At 41.9% G+C, this 19,059-nt stretch overlaps 1 protein-coding gene across 1 annotated transcript in view; it reads right to left on the reverse strand.

Annotated features, from left to right (window-relative positions):
* Nucleotides 1–19,059, reverse strand: part of PALLD (palladin, cytoskeletal associated protein) — a 276,543-nt gene that overhangs the window by 157,162 nt on the left and 100,322 nt on the right. The gene's annotated exons all lie outside the window — the stretch shown is intronic.

Below are 19,059 nucleotides of genomic sequence, written 5' to 3' on the forward strand. Positions count from 1 at the left end.
CACTAAAGGGGCCCCACAGGAGTAGGGGGCCCACACTTCCTGGGTGATGATGCCACCTGGGGAGGCCACTACAGACATGTGCCATGCTGAGCTGACAATTTAGAGTCTGAGCCTGGCGAGCCCCTCTATTGGCCTGGGCCCCTGTACAGCTGAACAGGCTGCACAAGTGATAGGTCCACCTCTGCTGTGAACGTTGGTGAACTCCTTATCCATTCATGCTGGGAATTTGTTTCCTGGGACTTCTAGTTGCGGGGCAGCTCCGCTGTTGTTGCTGGTGATTGGATCCTCTGAGAATTAGAGAGAGATTCAACTCCTGGACTGTGGCTGTGGGAGTACATTATTGGTCGAGCTGTCTTGTGCTGCTGTGAATGGTGGTCGCCATCGTGGGACTGGATGCTGGCAGAGGAGCTTCTCATATTTCTTGACTGTATTATTGTGAGGGTTTTTAGTACCTGTGGTACTAGCATTGGTGCATTTCAGTAAAATCACAGTTTGGGTTAACTTGGTGTTGGAGTTGTTTCTCTCGCTCTTGACTTTGCTGTATCCCATTTTTTTATGTGGTAACACAATGCCATTACTGATTACATATGTCAGTAGTACTGCCACTAGCTCATCATATAGATATAAGTCCGGTCCTGTTCCGTGACATTGCTGGGCACACATTCCCATTCTGTGACATCACTTTACCATGGTATCTGTGTACAGTGATAACCCTTTGGGTTTATTTCTGGGCTGTTACTTTACTTTAGCCATTACCAATGACATCAGCATCTATATTATCCCTGTACAAAAATATATCTCTGTTTACTATTGCTAGGTTGTGACTTTGCTGTGAGTACTATCCCTGTAGTAGAGGGATGATTGTATGAATTACGGAAGTACTATGAGAAACAGTAACTGTAAGATGATGTGCAGAATGCTTAGTTACACGTGGCCACTGGTGTCAGAGGTAGTTCAATGGATTCCCAATACCAAAACTATAAACTGCATGTAAAGTTGGGGTGTCAGAACTGCTACATTCATGATTCATTACTAAATCATCTTATTAAAGTAGGGTCACATTACAACAGTCTATGGAGGAAGATAACATGAAACCTCCATAGGATTTACACAAGATGGGTATATTTCCTTTTGTTTTATATTTTGGAAATGCACTGAGCAAAGCCACTAGTAGACTTTCATTAACTGGAATGTACTTGCCAGTGCCACTGCTATGTTATACATACATACAGCATACCCTTTTCTGCCGGTATCATGACATGTACTGCATTGATGTGAACACAGCCTTAGTATGTGTTGTGGAACATTAAAGAGGTTTTCATGGGGAGAGGGGATGAGGAAGAGGAGGAGCTAGGTGTGTTCCTCTGCTCACCTGCCACGCTTGCATGAGAGCTCCCAGGGCTGAATGACTGCTGGGCCAGGTGCCATGAATTGCTGAAGCCGGAATAGGCCGAGCGCTGCTGATGAGGAGTGTGGGGGAGACGGAGTGCCGTGGTGGTCTAAGCCAGGAGAGTCGGCCAGACGCTGAAGACTGCGGCCCCCGCAGTGAGAGGGCGGGAGGGCCGCGAGGTGCCGGAGAGCGCCTCTGTCACCCGAGGCAGTGGTGAGAGAGCTGCAGAGGGTGACTGGCGATTTCCCCAAACTGATTTGAGAGTGGGGTTGTTCCTGCAGTGAGAGAGCGGGAGCGACTCACGCCGTGAGGGGGTGGTCTCCGGCCGGACGAAGGGCTGCGGAGCAGCGGTGAGAGAGCTGCAGGCAGCCACGAGGCTGAAAGTCTGGCCTCAGCAGCGAGCGTGGAGGATCTTTGGCGGCTGGGAGACTCGGCTATCGGCCTCCCCCTCTCGGGCATATGAGGACATACGGCAGCGGCCTCGGCAGGAGGTGAAGACAGGTGATACCCTCTCAAGAGGGAATAATGGCTTCTTTTATCTGACCGTGTCTATCTAGTGAACTGTGTCGTTTTGCTGATTTTTTTTTTTTTTATTATTATCTGGGTCAGAGCCATTTAAAATCTGTTTATGTGTTAAGTCCTGGGAGCAGCGGAGTTACAAGTTTATGCTATGTTTCCCATGCTACGTGGACTATGGCACTATGGTGCCTCACTTTGCTAAGTGAATTTCTCTCCCTCCCTCACCTGAGAGTTGATCCAACAGAACTTGTAGAACAGGAGCAATGACATAACCTCGCAGCCTATGTATTTGGTTTATGTACTGTGCTCTTTGTCATACTCTCTATGGTTGGCAAAAGAGAAGTTTCTTATCCTTACTGGATCCTGTGTTGCCTTCGTATACCTTGCTGGAAATATAAAGCCCATAACTTTCTTGTATAAGTGGGAACCAGAAGCTCGTGTTTGCTGAACCCTGGGTTGTAACTCAATATCCTGTTGAGGATATAAAGTGTAAGATTGACTTGCAGTTGAAGATCTGGACTGCATTGAACTAAGAAGGGGCTCCTCCCCCATAAAATGGTGGACTTCCCTATGTGCTTGGCCCGGGAGGGCGAAGAGATTTGAACGGTCATCTCTTTTCTGCTTAGTCGAGGGTGGATAGGCGGACTGATTTTTCTATATGATTGCATGACATATCTCTGTGTTCTTTACAGTTCTGGGGGAGGGAAAGTGGGGAATGCTGGTTGACGAAGATCTGGTCTGGGACTCTGGGCTCGTATCTATGTGTGTTACTGGAGACGAGAACAAGAGACCTAGGTGATCTGTGGGTACTGATTTAGTGGGGACTCTGGGGTCGGATCTTAGTGATTTACGGGACCCGACAACAAGAGACTCCAGATAGGGATTTATCAGAGGAATTTTTTTGGGGACTCTGTGGTCGGATCTTAGTGCTTTACTGGACCCGAGAACAAGAGACTTCAAAACAAAGAGTTGTTTCCTTTTGCCTGGTGGTTTTGAGTACTGCATTCGGATGGATAAAAGGGGAGGGAAAAAGGGAGGGGGTACCCCGGGGAAACCCAGTAACAAAATGGATAAGTTTCTCTCTCCTGGTCAGGGGGCAAGTAAAAGTAAAACTGTTATTACAAGGACAGCTGATGAGTCCGCTTTGGAAGAGATACCAGGAGGGGAGATGGAGGAGGTAGATCCTTCCTCGGTATTGGGAAGAATCTTGGGAGTAGTGACAAAGAGCAGCAGCACTTTGGAGGCACTGTCGGGACAAGTGGGAGCCCTACAGCATGATATTGCCCTTATCAGAGAAGATGTTAAGAAAATTAGGGATAGGTGTACGGAAGCTGAGTCTAGGATTAGTACAGCAGAGGATGACATAAATAAAATCAAACAGGAGGTGGCCTCATTACTGGTCAGTAATAAAGCACTGAAGGAGAAGGTGGTGGATTTGGAGAATAGATCCCGCAGGGCCAATTTGAGGATAATAGGCATCCCAGAGGGGGAAGAGAGAGAAGGTGCATGTGAACTTATGGAAAATTGGTTGAAGAAACAATTTGCGGGTGGTCTCTCTTCCCTCTTTGCGGTGGAGAGGGCGCACAGGATTCCAGGTAGGGTTATTGTGGGTAACAACCCGAGAGCCATGATTGTTAAAGTGTCACTATCTAAGGATAGAGATGTGATTTTGAGGAAGGCAAGGCAAATGGAGGATTTGCGTTATAACAATGCTAAGGTTGTTATTTTTCCAGACTTCGCGGTAGAGACACAGAGAGCTAGGGCCCATTATTTTGAGGTTAAAAAATCGTTGAGATCCAGAGGTATTAAATACTCCCTGTTTTTTCCATCTAGACTCAGAGTGGAATGGGAGGGGAAGGTTTTGTTTTTTCAGTCGGCGGAGGAAGCAAGAAAATGGATGGATACGCAGGGGATAAATTAATGAGGGAGTATGAAGCTCCCATAATATGAACTGTTTTTTATTTTAGTGTTTTTCTTTCCCCATATTTATATAAGTGGGATAGGTAGCAAGTGTGGCGGGTGGGGAAAACTCGGGTGTAGGACACACTGTGTTTTGCAGTGGGTTATGGGGGGTTAGAGGTGGGTGGGATGGGGGGGGGAGAGGGGGGGGGGGAGGGGAGGGTGGGTCCGGCCCGGGACGGGAGAGAGATAGGAGGTTTTTTTTTGTTTTTTTTTTTTCTTTCTCTTTTTTTTTTTTTTTTTTTCCTTTCTCTTTTTTTTGGCTGTGGAGACGCAATTTTGGCTGAGTAGGTGTTATGGTCAATATAGTTAGTTGGAATGTGAGAGGTTTGGGTGAAAGGCTTAAAAGGTTTTCTGTGTTTGATCAAGTTAATAAACATCTGCCGGCAATAGTTGGGCTGTTGGAAACCCATTTAACTTCAGAATCGGTGGTGGGTATCTCTAGGGGCTGGGTAGCCTCGTCATTTCACTCTTTTGGTTCCTCCTTTTCTGCAGGAGTGTCAGTTCTGATTCACCGTAGAATAGACCATAAAATCTTTGTGTCACAGACGGACAATAGGGGAAGATATGTATTTTTGTATGGTTGCATAGAGGGTTCTAATATAATTTTGGCTTTTGTGTACATCCCTCCCCCGTTCTCCAGGGACATATTGGAGGATTTGCTGCGTTTCGCGGCAAATAAGGAATATAGGGGGCTTTATGTCTCGGGGGATTTTAACTGTACTATGTCCTTGGAGGACAGGAGATCGGATGTCAGAAAGCTAGTCAATAGAAGCTCTCCATTGGAGAGGTTTGTGGATGAAGTGGGATGGCTAGATGTATGGAGGTGTCATAATCCAACAAGGAAAGCATTCTCTTGTTTTAGTTCCTCATACAGTTCGGCTTCTAGAATAGATATGGTATTCAGTGATCAGGGGGGGTTTAGATTAGTTACTAAGGTTACATATGCTTCAAAAAACATATCTGATCACACTCCGGTGATATGGGGTCTGAAATTATGTGGGGCAAATGAGCATTTGGATAGACCCTTTAAACTTAACCCTCATTGGCTTAATATTCTGGGAAAGGAGGATGAGGAAATTGACAGAGAAATAGAGGGCTTTATGCTGTCTAATAGGGGAACAGCAAGTATCCAGGTTGTTTGGGATGCCTTAAAGGCATTTATTAGAGGGTGTTATTTTAAAAAGATCCTGATTAAAAAGAGAGAATTTAAAGATAGGGAAAGGAAGCATGTACAGGAGGTTGAGAAGAAAAGTCGAGATTATGAGATAAGGGCGGATGAAGGATCACTTAGAGAATTAAAGATAGCCCAAGAGGAATATGCTAGGTTTGTGAAAGATAGAGCTTATAATAAAATGTTATTTTCTGACTATAGGAGATTTAGGGATGGGAGTAGACCAGGCCAACTTTTGTCTAATATAATTAAGAATCAGACACAGAACAGTAATATCTTTTCCATTAGGGGAGAAAATGGTAGGTTAGCCACTGATCAGAATGCCATAGAAACAGCTTTTGTGAATTTCTATACTAAATTGTACTCCTCTTCTTCCCCAGACCTATCCAAATCAGATATGTTATTGTTTGATCGCATTTCCTTGCCTAGAGTAACAGAAATGCAGAGAGAAGTAATGGACTCACCACTCTCTCTGGCAGAGTTGGAGGCAACTTTGGCCTCTGTAGCTGGAAATACGGCTCCGGGGGCAGACGGATTACCGTATGAATTTTATAGAAGACATGCTAAGGTGGTGCTTCCGATTCTGCTAGAGGTGTTGAATCAGTCTATTTGGGACGGGGGACTTCCGGGATCTATGGAGGAGGCGGTTATTGTGCTTATAGGAAAGAGGGGGAAGGACCATCTTGAGATGGGGAACTACCGGCCAATCTCTCTGTTGAATATAGATTTTAAATTGTTCTCTAAACTAATAGCTAGGAGGCTGTCAAAGGTTATTACGGCTTTGATTTCGGAAGATCAAAACGGCTTTATGCCAGGCCGTACAGTATTTAATAACATAAAGAGGATGTACTTGAATATGCAAATTCCAGCTGAGGGGGACAGAGCTGTTGTAGCATTGGATGCGTGTAAAGCATTCGATCAGGTAGAATGGGCATATTTATGGAAGACCCTCGAGCATTTTGGCTTTAGTGCTAAATTTATAAAATTGATTCAGGTGATGTATAGGCAGCCCTTGGGTAGACTCCTTATTAATGGTAGGGTGTCTCCACAATTTAGTATTCATAGAGGGACTAGACAAGGGTGCCCGTTGTCCCCTATGTTATTTGCTCTGTACATCGAGCCTTTGGCGGAATGGATAAGGTCTTGTGGTAAATTTAGGGGCTTCGGTTTGAGGAGAGATAAGGAAAAAATACTTATGTACGCGGACGACTTGCTCCTCTTTGTCGTCGACCCCGGTGTGAATCTTCCAGGCATAATAGAGGATTTTGGGGTGTTAGGTAATCTAATGGGGTTGTCGATAAACTGGACCAAGTCGTTCATTATGCCTTTGGATAGAGACCTAGGGGACGGCTTCTGTAATCTGAAAGTCTGCAAGATGGGGGAGGGTCTTGAGTATTTAGGGGTACTGGCGGCGGTGGATCCCTCTCATTTTTTGAAACATAATATTAAGCCTCTGGTAGAAAGAATAGAGAAGAAGGTGGCGGTGTGGTCTAGTCTCCCTATATCGATGTCGGCGAGGATGGCGCTTATCAAGATGGTCCTTCTCCCTCAGATAAATTTTTTTCTGGCCGCCTCACCAATTTGGATACCTACTAAGTGGTTTAGGAAGATTGAGATATTGCTTAACAGACTGATTTGGGGAAGAAAGAGGGTAAGGCTTCGGTATGGTCGGTTCTGCCCTAGGATGGATTGGGGCGGCTTTGCTCTCCCGGACTTCTTTTTATATTTTTTGGCTTTTCAGTTTGCCTATATTATTACCCATAAGGAGTCAAGTTGGTGTTTCTTAAATTGTATGAAAAATAGGGAACTGGGGATTTTTGAAAGATTAGAGTCAGGTGGTTTACAGGTTTTCTCAAAGGGTGTAGATTTTTTTGGTACACTAACTCACAGGATTTGGCAGGAAATTAAGAAGGTTTGTAAGGTTAGAGGGAGCTTGGCATGTACGGAGCTGTGGAATAATATTAACTTCCCTGAATTTGAGGAACTTTCTAATCAGAAGTTTTGGAAGGAGTTTGGACATAGTAAAGTACAGTTTTTCTTTGAGGGAGGTCTTCTCAGGAAATGGGAAGATCTCTTTATAGGTTATGTAGATACCTGGCAAAATAGATTTTTTTATGCACAATTAAAACACGCGTTTAATAGAACACGTAATAAAGAGAGTTTTTTTATTTTCTGTAATGAAGGAATGGAAAAAGTTATGGCTTTGACAAAAGGGAAGGGGCTTCCTTCACGGGTGTACACAATATTATTGGAAGAAAGATATGAATTAAGGGTGCCCGCCCTTAAGGCTAAATTGGAGAGGGTGTGTGGATCACTTTCAGAATCTAGATGGAAGGGTATGCTTAAGAGTGTTAATAATGTATCACAGAATCCTGAATACAAACTTATACAATTTAAAATATTGCACAGAGTTCATTATTCACCATTGTTTTTGCACAAGGTGGGAGTCCGGGAGAGCTCATGCTGTGATAGATGTGGAGAGGGGGAGGCAGATCTGACCCATATGTTCTGGCTATGTTCTAAGATTAAAGAATACTGGATAGGAGTAATGGAAGTTCTGGATAATAAAGGTATCTGTAAAGGGCAACTCACATTAGAGGTGGCAGTTTTGGGGGAAAAACCGGAATTACAGTTAGAGGGAAATCTTTTGGTTAAAGTATTGTTCTTGGCAAGATTGGTAATCTTGAGAAACTGGATAGGGAAGACGGGACCTTCAATAGAGGAGTGGATAAGTCAAGTGAATGTGATCAAAAGGTATGATTGGTGGGAGGCTAGGGGTATTAGGAGTAGAGAGGATAAGTGTAAGCGGATGTGGAGAAAGTGGTGAATTTTTTTTTTATTTTTTTTTTTTCCTCTTCCTTTGTCTCTCTCGTTCTGTGGCTGGTAGGGGGGGGGGTTATGGGGGAGGGGAGGGTTTGTTTCTATGATATTACAATTATTTCTGATTGATGTATTGGGGTAAATAAGATTTGTATATGTGCGATTGTCCTGATTTTGGGACGAGAGCTAAGGTGGTTTGTATTGTGAATTCTATTTATGTTAAATAAACTTTATAAAGATAAAAAAAAAAAAAAAAAAAAAAAAAGAGGTTTTCATATCTAAATATATAATGACGTAACCATAGGAGCAATACAGTGCTGAAATAACCGATGGACAGAGATAATTATACTTGTCTGATACCATAGATATCTATATCATAAAAATGAAAGTGTGTCTGTCTGTCCTTCTGTCTGTCTGTCTGTCCTCTATAGACTTCCAAACGCCTGAACTGTTTGACCCCAAATTTAGCACACAGATACATTGGGTGCCCGGGAAGGTTATTGCGAAGGTCCCGTCCCCGCCAGATGTACAGGAGGGGAGGGGGAGGGGAAAGAGAGGTGCCCCATAGAGATGAATGGGAAAATCTCCTCACTGCAAACACAGGTGATATAATTAGCTGCAGCAGACACGGCAGTTGGAGCCTTAGCAACCAATAGGATTACTGCTTTCATTTTCACAGGGAGCAATGGTTGCTAGGGAAGCTGCCTCACAACATCCACAGTAATAACTGGTAGACCCCCTACTCCATCTATACAGTACATGTATATACAGGGCCCCCTACTCCATCTATACAGTACATGTATATACAGGGCCCCCTACTCCATCTATACAGTACATGTATATACAGGGCACTACAGGTATACCAAACTGTGACTGGGTAACACTGCCACACCAGACCTGACCAATACCACCAAACTGTGACTGGATAACACTGTCATACCAGACCTGACCAATACCGCCATACTGTGACTGGATAACACTGCCATACCAGACCTGACCAATACCGGCAAACTGTGACTGGGTAACACCGCCACACCAGACCTGACCAATACCGCCATACTGTGACTGGTTAACACCATCATATCAGACCTGACCAATACTGCCATACTGTGAATGGATAACACCGCCATACCAGACCTGACCAATACCACCCTGCCGTGACTGGATAACACCGCCACACCAGACCTGACCAATACCGCCATACTGTGACTGGATAACACCGCCATACCAGACATGACCAATATCGACACACTGTGACTGAATAACACTGCCATACGGGTAAATACAACCCTGCAGGTATACAGGACACTACAGGTATACAGGACCCCAAAACTATACACTACAGGTGCACGGGACCTCCACAAAACTATATACTACAGGTATACAGGACCCAAAACTTTACACTACAGGTATAAAGGACCCCTAAACTATACACTACAGGTATACAGGACCTCCACCAACTATATACTTCAGGTATACAGGACCTCCACCAACTATATACTACAGGTATACAGGACCCAAAACTATACACTACAGGTATACAGGACCCCAAAACTATACACTACAGGTATACAGGAACTCCACCAACTATATACTACAGGTATATAGGACTCCAAACTATACACTACAGGTATACAGGACCTCAAAACTATACCCTACAGGTATACAAGACCTACACCAACTCTATAATACAGGTATACAGCACCTTCACCAACTCTATACTACAAGTATACAGGACCCCAAAGCTATATACTACAGGTATACAGGAACTCCACCAGCTATATACTACAGGTATATAGGACCCCAAACTATACACTACAGGTATACAGGACCTCCACCAACTCTATACTATAGTTATACAGGACCCTCAAACTATTCACTACAGGTATACAGGACCCCCGAACTATATACTACAGGTATACAAGACCTCCACCAACTATACATTACAGGTATACAGCACCAACTATATAGTACAGGTATACAGGACCCCCGAACTATACAGTACAGGTATACAGGACCTTCACCAACTGTACACTGCAGGTATACAGGACCTCCCTCAACTATACACTACAGGTATACAGCCCCCCCCCAACTACACACTACAGGTATACAGGACCCCCCAACTATGCACTATAGGTATACAGCCCCCCCAACTATGCACTACAGATATGCGAGACCCCTAAAAACTATACATTGTGGGTATACAGAACCCCTCCAACTATGCACTACAGGTATACACTAATTCCACTGATTAACTCAGATGAAACAATACGTTTAGCTTGGCCTCCTGGGCACCTTAGAACAAATCTAATTAACACACTGACACTTTATACCTGGGCAGCGCCGGGTACATTTTCTAGTATAATATAATAAAAGATATGTAACTTCTAATAGCCTCTATGTTAGATAACTAACAATTTTGAAAAGAAAAATTTGCTTACTTCTAAAGGCAGCTCCTCATTGACACCTATTGCAGGTAGCATCCCTTCAAATTAAGGCTTAACCTTTAAAGGGCCTAGACACATGACTGGGGATTATATGCCAAAACAGACGCAAAGGTAACCTATCTGAAGACAGCTGTTATAAGGTCATTGCCCCTCATCAGTACAGTGCAGGGTGCTGGCTGGCTAAGAGGCTTTCAGCATTAGAATGAAGGGCTAGTGTGTCTCTATGAGGAGACTGTCAAATTGACGTGAGAAGTTTTATAGGCTATGCCATACTCAATGGCTAAAAAAGAAAAATCCTGGCTTGGCCTATAATTCTCAGTCATGTTTGAAGTCTCTATATGGGACCAACACTACCTTTAAATGATTCTACACCTGATATGTGGAAGTGAGGAGCAAAGGTCAGGTACTTTGCATACTTTCTTCCATGAAGTAGTGTATAGTGGTTTTTTTCAAGGTAGTACACTACCCCTTTAGTTTTATATCCACAGGCACATAAGAGTTTGAGGCATTTATATCCCATTATTGACACATTGTGATAGATTTGTGCTGGGCGAGTACTAGTCATGACAAGGGATGTTATGTTGTCAAATGGCATTATATTGTTTTGGCACACCATTGTTCTAGTAACATCAATTTTAGAATGGAAGCTCATCTAAAACTAAAAAGTGCATGACAGGGATTGCTGCTGGTAGGGAAATAAAGGGCACATAAGAGGAACCAAGTGGGTGCTAAGTGTTTTAAGGGTCGATTGCTGCGTCCGACACAAGATTTTGATCTACACTCTTATTAAGTAAAGGCTGGAGTAATTCCTCATCAAGCACCAAATGAAGTATAAAACTATTTTAGGATAATTGAAAAAGCAGAGCTAGTTGTGGGCTTCTGCGAAATGTCCGAGGGATCCCAGCTTAGCAGCAGGGCTGGAGAGCTGACCAAGAATAATAGACAGTGGAGCCAGGGCTTGTTTTAAAGCACTTTTCAGCTACTGTAAGTTCACATTGTGTCCCAGGTGAGACTTAGACGTTCACAGTCTGCAGAGATATATTTTAGTGTTTTTGGATAACCCAATATCTCTGGACAATACCAATATAGATTTTATAGCTTCTTAATGATATCTATAGAACACTATAAAGATTAAGTTCAGAGCCCTACAGAGCTTTAAAACAGACTTGGACGGTGACCAGCTAAACTAATGTGTAACAGGAATGCCTCATTTGACTAAGCTACTAAAGTAAGACTACTAAGTAGAAATTGGACAAAAATACTTGCTTATTCTTATTTTCTTAAACTGTAAGAAATATCTATAGATTGGTTACTGGTGTTCACCATATTTAATTGTTATTTATTATTTTATGTCAAATGTCATATTTATCTGTATTTTCACAATTGGTGGGTTAGGCCATAATTAAAGGGGTATTCTTGAGCATTAAACTTCTACTTCAGGAGTAGCGAAGTGCGGCACTCCAGCTGTGTCTTTGGCTGTCCAGGCATGATAGAAAAGTAGTTTTGCAACAGCTGGAAAGCTGTGGGTTTGACACCCTTGTTCCTTGTGTTTAGGATTCTTGTCTGTCGACTCATAGGAAATATCCGCTAAGCCCATCAGAGGGGGAATGAGGTGAGTATGTGAGTATTAAATATCTCTTCAGGGTCTTCTCTGGGAATACTGAGCATCATGCAGTTCCCAGTCAAATGAAAGTGTAAAGCAGGATAGGAAAGAATGAGAGATGCTCTTTGTAAGAGCTCTTCAATATGGACAAGAGATAAGGATTGTGAACAAAGGAAGCCCCCGATACCTAACATATTGCACATTCACAGCTTAAGGCCATGCTCACAAATGGTATGACACCAGCCGTTCTGTGACCCGGCCGTGTCAAAGAACGGGCGTTGTCAGAGAAGATCATGCTGGCCGGTACCGGCCAGATGATCTTCATTTCTGTTGAATTGGGGTCCGGGCACACACATGGGCGCCTGCATCCCAATTTAACAATGCACACAATGAAATGTGCGGCCGGAGCTGCACTCTCCATTGTGTGAACTGACATGTCTGTGTGGCCGCTATTCAATGAATAGCGGCCGCACAAAAACTGACATGTCAGTTTCTTGTGCGGCCGCTAGCAATCCCGGACGGAGTGTGTACTATGTGTATACACTCCGGTTGTGATTCCATAAACAGCAGCACAACGTAAGTTTCCTATCAATCGCAGCCATTGTTGAAAAACGACCATGATTATAAGGAAACTTACATTGTGTGAACATGGCCTAACTCAGATTTCATTAATAGAAAATATATAAATCGATCCATTTAATCAAGTGAGCATGGATAGAGCACATGGTGAGAGCCATTCCTTTATAGGTGTTTTACCACAGGATGATATGGACGACCAGAATTATTCCTTACAATAATAGGCTGTGAAGTCAATAGGCCCTTGTAGAGAAACATGCTATAGGGCAGCTGATACAGAACTGATGAGATTTACAATTTGACATAGCAGTATAAGGCAGGTACTGGCCTGATGAATACTGCATTTTTTTACTTTATTAAAGTACGACTGCGAGTATCATCTGCATAGCTCATCAAATGTAACGTTTGTCTCATATTTCGGTGCCAGATAAAAAGAACCTTCTATTTTATGTAAAAAGATACTATGCTGAATAAAAGTCTATTTTTCTTGTGACAGCGTACAAGCCCAAGCTTGCTTGTTATACTGGGTAGATTTTATGTCTACCACGATGGCTTTTTAAAATAACTTGGAATTCATCCACAGAACATATGGAATGATCCTCTAATGTATCAGATAACAAATTCTTCAATTTGACACCTACAGTGCTGAGAAGGAACACTTTTGAAAGCCAGAATGTATGCCTGACAACTTTTCTGGTCACTGTAGAGGAGAGGGAAGCAATCTGACCTGCATGTGTCGCTTCTTATTTAAAGCACACCTGCTACATGCCGCATTTCTACCATTTAATGATGGGAGAGGTAACCTACTGTATTTGCTGGGGGAGCTCTAGTGGAGCAAAAACAGTTTCTTACATTTTAAATGGACATCTACTTTAGGTGATTTTTTTTTTTTGTTCCAGTTATATTAATTTGATAATTGTCCCTGGCAGAGTGTGGCCCCAGATCAATGTCAAATAAGGTTGTTTCCTGGAGGACCTTTAGGGTCCATTACAACTCCAGGACATTAGACCCACCAGATGATCTTCTAAAGAGTACTTTTACACAGATAAGTAAAATGAAGAAATGTTAAAGCGGTATTCTGGTATCAGAAAATTTGTATTTTAATAAAACTATCACTCCAAGATACATAACTTACTAATATTATGTTATCATAGTACATAGTATCAATAGTACTGGCTTCTGGATTCAGCATGCTTTTGCATAAATTACTCTTGACAGGAAGAACTACAGAATGTGTATTGTCTACAGCTCCCTAGCCCCTCCCTTGTCGGTAGACAACGCATCATCTTCTGATGTCAAAGGAAGCTTGGCTGGATCTTGTCTCTGATCTCCTACCCCATAATTGACGTCTCCATCTCTGACCAGCCCCTCTAACCTTATCACCATATGCACGTATACATATATATATAAAATATAGGGGCACTAAGGGGGAGAACAGTGTGTTTACAGCATGCTGCCTTGTGCTGAATGATGGTACAAAGCAGACAGGTAATGCAGCAGATTATGCAATAGTCTGCAGTGAAATGAGATGTTTTGCAACATCTTTGAGTGTGGAACTGGCAGGAGTGCTGAGGGAGGGGTGTGAGCACGGTGGGAGGACTGTGGTGAGGAGCTAAGGGAAAGCAATGCACTCTGGGACTTGTAGTACTGAGCAACAGCTAAACCAGGAAGTACAGAACTAAGACCTCCAAAACAAATGGAACCGGGGCAGTAATGCTATAAGTTTTTGATGCAGGTATATTTTTTTACCTGATATTGGAGTACCCCTTTAATGTAAGATAATCTACTCCATGCTCTATACATTACAGATTATTCAATGCAATGTCATGATTGTGTAGAAAATGTGTGGAATATGGAATAGTATGCATTTGTTTAACATAATCCTTTACATAATCAGTTCTAGAAATGCATCTCTGGTTATATATGTCTGAAGGACCATTTTCTCTCTGACGTTATTACAGCCTTTGTCTATGACACTTGTAATGAGTGCTAAGTAATACTCTCCAGTCTTGTTTTCTTTCCATTAACTACATGATTGTCATTAGCAAACTATTAGCTTTATACTCAGCAAACCACAGTCACAGTCCAAACATAAAAGACATCCCGATTGTATTATGTTTGACCTGCTCAGATTGCATAAGAAGTTGTCAATCACTGGCAAGTCTTTGAAGCCCAAGAGATCAAAGGAAACTCTTATTAAAATCATGATTCACTGGGATGGGATTGTCCTCCACATAAGCTGAGAATGATTCATTATGTATGCTGAATTACAACTGGCTCTTACTACATCCAATGGAGCACAATAGCTACTATACAGGAACAGTACATTGTGCAGCTTGTGTACAGAGGGAAATCTACAAATTCCTAGACAATTATAGTAATAAAAGCATACAATACTGGTAAGTACTGTTTGTCAATGGGGAGTAAATCAGTGAATAAAACTTATTTCCACTTAAAATACAAAAAAATCCTTCAGTTTCTGTTGTATGTAAGTGATGTGTGTCTGCTAGAGGTCTGGTAAAGCTGGCTAATCCGCTTGGGGATATGTTGTAAAAAGGTGGTGGTTGTTAGGCTTCACCGTACTAACCAGACTATTACACAATAAACAGCTGTTAAAGTGATACTGTATTCAGCGATCCATCCCCCCTAAACCGTATGTACTGTCCACCTGCTGAGCTGAGGTCCTTCCTCATTGTGTGTTCAAAAATGTGCCCAGTACCTTGGTTTGGCAAAAAAAAAAAAAAAACTATCTTTAATCTGCAGCAGTTGAGTTAATGAGGCATGGCATATAGCGTTCATGCCCTAGGCCTGCTAGACCTCTCCTTCCTTCTTCTCTTTCCTCCTTGTCATATGTAACGGTTCAGACGTTAGGGTGCATGAGTGAGCAGATGATGATGAGGTGAACTACTTGCTGACAAGGAGGGCAGAGAAGCAAGGAGAGGCGTAGTAGGCCTAGGGCATGGATGCTGTTCAGTCCATTAACTGGAAGGTTCATTACAAGAACAGTACACAGTACAGGCCACAATGCAGCTTAACTGATATACACAGGACCTGATATAAACATGCTGGTGTTTAACCCTCCCCATACCAGCTACAGCCTAATCCCAGAGTGAAAGCTTTTCCCCACTTGGGCTTTCTAGATTCCATTTCAGACTGACTTCTCACACAGCTCCTGAACAGACTCCCTAGGATTGAACTCTCCATGGGTATGCCGACACTGTCTCAACAGCAGTTGAATCCCTCAAGTTGTCCCTTTCTGTGGATATAATTTTACAACCTTCGGTTCCCCAGTAATGTTCTCCAGGCCTCTTACCAGTGGATCCCTCAAAAGCACATATGTGACTGTGCAATGTCTCCAATGGCTCTCTGTCATTCACTCTGGTCTTTAATCCACCAACAAACCAATATTAATCACAGACCAGCATTGTTTTTTTTTTTTATTAAAGGGGTTTTCCCACCTTTAACAATAACATCCATCCATAACATATTAGGGATAAGTGTATGATTGTGGGTGAGTCCAACCACTGGCTTTCCCTGTGATCTAGAGAATAGGTGTCTGAATCCCCTTTAAGAATGGAGTGGTAGTCAAGCACATATCCTGCCTCTTTATTCTCTGTCTAGGGAGCGCCGGCAAATACAGTGCCTAGCTAGCTAGACATAGGAGCCTAACCCCTGCTCTTGAAATCATGGATGATCCCAGTGGTCAGTTCCCCCTGTGATCCTGCACTTTTTCCTTATTCAAAGCATATGTTTGCCCTCTTACAAGTTCAATTCCAGTTATTAAGTACAGAACATTTTTGCTCCTCAGTACACAATTATGCAACCATGCTTTTACTGATTTGCCTTTAAAGTGGTAATTTGTAAGGTATCTACCAATGTAGGTTTAGTTTGATGTATATCGTATATTTTTTCCAAGATTACAGGAAGATTAGTCAGTACTGTTAGTACTGTTTCCTTCACAAATGGCCACAGGAGCAGCCTAAGGGTTGTTATATAGGGGGTAGGGAACCTTGACTCGCCAGCTGTTGCAAAACTACAACTCCCATTAAGCCTAGGCAGCTAAAGCTTTGACAGACAAGGTTCCCTACCCCTGCTATAGGAGGTTGATCGGTGCCCATTTACTTTCATTGTTACTACCCAATTATCATTCATTAAAAATGTCCACGTCCCTCTCTCCCTCTTTGTCCCTGGCATTAATAAACTTTCTATGTTGCTCTAGAAAGTGTCGGGTTTCTTACTGTGAAATAGACCCAAACTTGCACATTATTCTATTATGTGGTGCAAGTTGTATCCTAAAAAATAGTTCTTTTCAGATTAATCATGTGACATTATGGCCTCTGTGACACATCATTTCACACATGCAGATCTTATGGCCCCATACACACACCTGTAGGTGTTACAGATCTGTTCAAGGGCCATGATCCGTGCCATAAAACAATGAATAAGCCATTGTGCGTCCGTGTCACCTATATGTTAGTGTGTCCCTGCAAATGTGAATCACAAGTGTCCCTCTTTGGCTGTCTAAACAGTTGGGAGATTTGATCTAAGGTCAACTTGTTAATTACAGGACAAGTGTTTTTTTTTTTTTACCTCTCCCACTGATTCTAATGGGAGAACAGCATTGCTTACATGTGGAACACCGAAGAAGTGACATGTTAATTCTATTTCTGGTGAAAAAAACACTTTAAACATGCATTTTTTTTTTTTTTTTTGCAAGAATCCCTCGCTATCAATGGGATGTTGTTCTTCCGGTTACAACTGCAGATGTATTCTTAAGTGGTAAAAATTCACCCATTTTTAGATAGAAAACATCAAGCTAAAATCATTATGCCATCACCACTCACCCTTGTATATTCTAGAACTGTGGCTGTCATCAGTGACTTACTGAGATTAAGAAAACACATTTTTCAATACTGTTGATTTTGAAGCTGTGCCAAAGTCCTATCCTGTCTGACAATATAGCCTTATAATATAAAGGGAGTGTCTGCCTAATTGTATATCCTGGCTTCCCAAGCAGTGGCTGTACAGACTGTCAGGATTAACATTTATCCATGTTATCATGGAGGGTGGGAAACAGATCTAATCTTGCTCAATTAAACAAAAAGTCACGATAAGACAGGTTCACTAATAGCCACAGAGCTGTTTTTGTGGCAGCTTTAGATACACAACACAGGAGAAGGTTTTTTTTTCCTGTTATCTGGATCATCATTTGCTTAGTTTTCATGTAGTGCTTGTTCTGTCACCTGCCAAACATAGTTCTCTGAAAGTAATATTACTGAGATAAAAGGAAAGCAGAAATGATAAAGACTAGCCAGCAATGTTGATCATTTCGACTAAAACAAAGTTGCAAAGTTGAAGGAAGGTGCAACTACATTCCATAAATTGCCTGTACAATAGTGTTATGTAATGTTCCATGTTTGTGAATAGTATTATATATAATATTAACCCCTTAAGGATCGGTCGTGAAATGGCCTTAAGGACAGGGTCAACTGTCACTTTTGCGTTTCCTTTTTTTTATTCCTCCCCTTCTAAGACCCATAAGGCTGGGTACACACAGGTTTGAAAAAAACGGATGAAAAATGGATTGTGTGCATCTGTTTTGATCCGTTTTTCCATTGAGTTCCATTATAAATAAAACGGATCAAAGCGGATCAGTTTTTTTTTGACGGACACAAAAATGTTGCTGACACTATTTTTTTTGTCCGTTAAACGTATGCTAAAAACGCAGTGTGAGCCCAGCCTGACTTTTATTTTTCCACCTACAGGACCATGTGAGGGCTTGGTCTTTTTTTAAGGAACAGGTGTATTTTGTAATGGCATCTTTCAATCCGCCAAAAAATGAAACCCCAAAATATCATTTATGGGGTGAATTTGTGTCAAAAAATGTGATTCCGCAAATTTTGGGGGGCTTCCATGTTTACGTAATGCCCTTTACAGTAAAACTGGCATTTTTTCTGTATTCTATAGGTCAATCTGAACACAGCGATATGCATGTTTACTAGGTTTTCTAACGTGTTAATATTTTTATTAGCAGTAAAACTTTTTTTGCAAATAGGCATATTTAAAATGGCCCTATTGTGACTCTTATTTTTTTTACCTACATGGTCGTATGGGGTGTCATTTTTTGCACCATGATCTATAGTTTTTATTACTAACATTTTTTTCTAGATCAGATGTAAAATGTAATTTAAAAAAAGCAGTCCCTGTGTTTTTTACCGCTTTTTCTTCACATCATTCACCGTGCAGTAATAATATTTTTTTATTTTAACAGACCAGACAATTACGCACGCTATGGTATATTATATGTTAATTAACTTTATTATTTTTATGTGTTTTATGTATAAAATGGGAAGGGGGGGTGATTTTCACTTTTATTGGGGGAGGGGCCTTGGGACATTTATCAAAACTTTTATTGATTTATTTTATTACACTTTTATAGTCACATTAGGGGACTTTTACATCAATACATTAGATTGAATACACTGATCACTGCTATGCCATAGCATAACAGGGATCAGTGTAATCCATGATCTCCTGATAGAGCCTTCATAGATCAGACTGCATGGAGGTA

The sequence above is a fragment of the Dendropsophus ebraccatus genome, chromosome 7 (genome assembly GCF_027789765.1).
Source record: "Dendropsophus ebraccatus isolate aDenEbr1 chromosome 7, aDenEbr1.pat, whole genome shotgun sequence".
Classification (NCBI taxonomy): domain Eukaryota; kingdom Metazoa; phylum Chordata; class Amphibia; order Anura; family Hylidae; genus Dendropsophus; species Dendropsophus ebraccatus.